Genomic DNA, 4,157 nt, shown 5'->3' with positions numbered 1-4,157 from the left:
TGAAATTGAGGGACTTGAGCAAAAATCAGATTCAGAGGTTGAAGAAGGACTGCTGATGCTGTTGGATTCTGACCTCCCTGCACTCAAAATAGATTTTCTGGAGCTACCGAACTCAAAATGGAACGATTCCAATTGCGTTGGAAAGTAGACATCTAGGGCTTTCCAGCAATATATAATAGTCCATACTTTGCCCAAGTTTAGATAACGCAAACTGGCATTCAATGCCAGCTCTCTGCCCAATTCTGGCGTCCAGCGCCAGAAACAAGTTGCAAAGTGGAGTTCAACGCCCAAACTGGCACAAAAGCTGGCGTTCAACTCCAAGAATGACCTCTCCACGTGTAGACTTCAAGCTCAGCCCAAGCACACACCAAGTGAGCCTCGGAAGTGGATTTATGCATCAATTACTTACTTCTGTAAACCCTAGTAGCTAGTTTATTATAAATAGGACCTTTTACTATTGTATTTGGCATCTGGGATTGTATTTTTGATCCTGTGATTAGAGTCTTGGTTACTCCGGTTTCCCTCTGGGGCCGAGACCAATGAACTCCATTATCACTTATGTATTTTCACGGTAGAGTTTCTACACTCCATAGATTAAGGTGTGGAGCTCTGCTGTTCCTCAAAGATTAATGCAAAGTACTACTGTCTTTCTATTCAATTCAACTTATTCCGCTTGTAAGATATCCATTCGCACCCAAGAACACGATGAATGTGATGATTATGTGACACTCATCATCATTCTCCCTTATGAACGCGTGCCTGACAAACACTTCCGTTCTACATGCGAACAAGCTAGAATGAATATCTCTTGGATCTATTAATCAGGATCTTCGTGGTATAAGTTAGAACCCATGGATGGCCATTCCTGAGGTCCGGAAAGTCTAAACCTTGTCTGTGGTATTCCGAGTAGGATCCGGGAAGGGATGGCTGTGACGTACTTCAAACTCGCGAGTGCTGGGCGTAGTGACAGACGCAAAAGGATAGTAAATTCTATTCCAGTATGATCGGAAACCTCAGATGATTAGCCGTGCCGTGACAGAGTATTTGGACCATTTTCACAAGAGGAGGGGATTGTAGCCACTGACAACGGTGATGCCCTTGCATAAAGCTTGCCATGGAAAGGAGTAAGACTGATTGGATGAAGACAGCGAGAAAGCAAAGGTTCAGAGGGACGAAAGCATCTCCATATGCTTATCTGAAATTCTCACCAATGAATTACATAAGTATTTCTATCCTTAGTTTATTATTTATTTTCGAAAACTCCATAACTATTTTATATCCGCCTGACTGAGATTTACAAGGTGACCATAGCTTGCTTCATACCAACAATCTCCGTGGGATCAACCCTTACTCACGTAAGGTTTATTACTTGGACGACCCAGTGCACTTGCTGGTCAGTTGTATCGAAGTTGTGACAAATTATGAATTGAGATTAGAGCACCAAGTTTTTGGAGCCATTACCAGAGATCACAATTTCGTGCACCACCTAGCTACCCATGGGTTTCCCTTTTCACATACTCATGCACTCTCTTCAGTTCACATTCCATATGCATTGTTATTGTTACTTTACCTTGGGGCATTTTTATCCCCTTTTTATTGCTTTCTTTTTTCATATTCTTGTTTCTTCTATTTTTTTATTTCTTTTTCTCACATTCTTTTTCCTTCATTCTCATATATATATATATATATATATATATATATATATATATATGTATATGTATATTTTCTTTGTTTGTCCCCTTTTTGGAGTTTCATGTACAAAAGTGTCAATGCATATGGTTCAATCATTCAATACATGAGTATGTTCCCAATTCCCAAAATTTTTCAATTATAAATACAATTACATACCTTTACATCTACCCAAGTTTCCAAGTACACCCTCCCATTTGAATGATACACACCCTTACTCACCTAAGCTAATCAAGGATCCAAATCCGGAGACATTCATTGTTTTTCACTTAGGGGTGTTGATGTGCTCCATTTAAGAACAAAAAGGGTTTATCATGGGCTCAAAATTGGTTAGCAATAGTAGATAAAAGGGTTAAGGCTGTTTGAGAAAACTGACTATTGAAGTGATAGCCTCAATCATGTAAATGCATTCATACACAAAGTAATGGATATATAGAATCAGACAAAGCAAGGATTGCAATCATAGAGAGAGAATAATGCACACAAGAATGGGAAATAGTGGTTAGAAGATATAACCACACAATAAAGCTCAAAACTCACATGCTTGTGTTCTTAGCTCAATCACTATGCTCCAAAATACATTTTTCAAGCAAGTTTATCGCAAAATTTTTTTTTTAAATTGGTAGGGTACCCTGAAAATACAGTTTCTTGAAAAAGAAATCATCACCCTAACCAAGTAGTCCTAACAAGAAAAACTAACTAAACATGCAAGGTGTCCTAATTAATAAAACAAAAGAGAAATAAAGTCCATGAATGTTTGAAAAGAGGAGATTATTACCCACGAAGATCGGTCGAACGACCTCCCCACACTTAAGAATTAGCACGGTCTTCTGTGCTACTAGCAAGATGCAAGTGGTGGTCAGGTTTGGAACTTTCACTATCCCGTTCGTGAGTGCCTTCTTCACTTAAGTACGAGGTGGATGTGGAGATCTCCGGTTCCTCCATAGAAGGAGTCACACAACTCAAAAGCTTCTTGATGTAAGCATACCGGCGTTGGTTCCACCGTTCATATCTATCTATCTTCTTGTGGAGGTCTTCAAGCCGTTGGTGGGAAGATCCTTGTGATGTAAAAGAAATGGTAGGGATAAACGAGGGAGCAGCTATATCAAGGGTCTTGTGTTCCGCCGGAGGTTTGAGATACTTTCCGGTTGGGACCACGTCGCCCTCTACCAGAATTATCGCTTTTCAATCCTTAGCCTCCTGGGGAACACCAGCATTAGCAACTAGCTCCGTCACCAAGGCTGGGAAGGGTAGGTTACCCTTGGCATGAACATGACCCATGGCTTGGTGGATGAGGCGAGCAATGTTAACCGACCAAACTAGCAAGGCAAGGTCCGCGGTGATCACGGTCTCGTGAGTGCTGGGAAACACGTAATGAGACAAGATCTGGGTCCATGCTCGAGCCTCGATGGTCAGAAAGCACGCAAGAATGCCCTTGGGTCGGGGCCTGAGCCTTCCTCGGGTCCAAAATGTATCCGGTTTGGCAATAACCCGGTGGACAGCATCTCAATAAAAAACATAATCAAAGTCATCGCGCTGTCAGAGGGTCTCTTGGTAACCATCTATCTCATCCGATATGGGTGGAACTCGGAGTACTTTTTGAATAGCTTTCTCGAAAACTGGAACTTGCTTCTGGCGCATGAAGACAGGTCTGTAGAGAAGGTGAGAAGTAATTGGTGTAGAACTCTACTACCCACGAGAGATTAGCTTCTTGTGGTCTCCTCATGAGAAAATCCCACCCTCGTCGCTCAATGCGAGGTATGATAAACTGAACTAAATGAGTTCGCAATAGCGGTTGGGAAACCTAGTAGAATCTCTCGCTGGGTTGTCCTTCTCTTGGTCATCAATTTTAATGATGCTTTGCGCCTTATTGAAAAGAGGCTTAGCCTTGAACGTATGTTGCGCTTTGGCGGTGGCTTTTTGAGGTGCCCTTTTGGAAGGCGGCTTCTTATGTGCTTTTGCCTTGTCCTTTTCAATGGCCAACTAAAAAAGGTAAGGAAAAAGAAGACATTAAACTCAAAGAGACCACACTCAAATTATGACATGCTAGTGAGAAAAAGAGCCACAAAAGAAAAGATATCATGCAAACATGACAGCTGTAACATGCAAGCGAGATAACCATTGAAATACGGAGCAATGTACTAGCATGGAATGCAAGAGTGAAAAAGGCATGCAAGTAAGGCATGAGAAGAATAAACTCGAGCATCGCTAACAACCCCAAGTGTCATATGCAAGAAAGATAGACGCACAAGAAAATCAAGTACCCAAGCTAACTTCAAAACAATAAGGCATGAAAAAGGAATAAGAGTGGAGTTAGAGAGGGTTGGAATACAATTCTTGCAATATGACCTAATGAAGCAAGTCATGGGTATGCACACGTGAGTGGTAAAAATGAAGTGCAATGAATGCAATGTCCAATGAGAAGACAAGTGTATTGATAGAAGAGCACCAATTTAGAAGTATAGTGT

The sequence above is a fragment of the Arachis ipaensis genome, chromosome B06 (assembly GCF_000816755.2).
Source record: "Arachis ipaensis cultivar K30076 chromosome B06, Araip1.1, whole genome shotgun sequence".
Lineage (NCBI taxonomy): Eukaryota > Viridiplantae > Streptophyta > Magnoliopsida > Fabales > Fabaceae > Arachis > Arachis ipaensis.
This window is presented reverse-complemented; position numbering follows the sequence as displayed.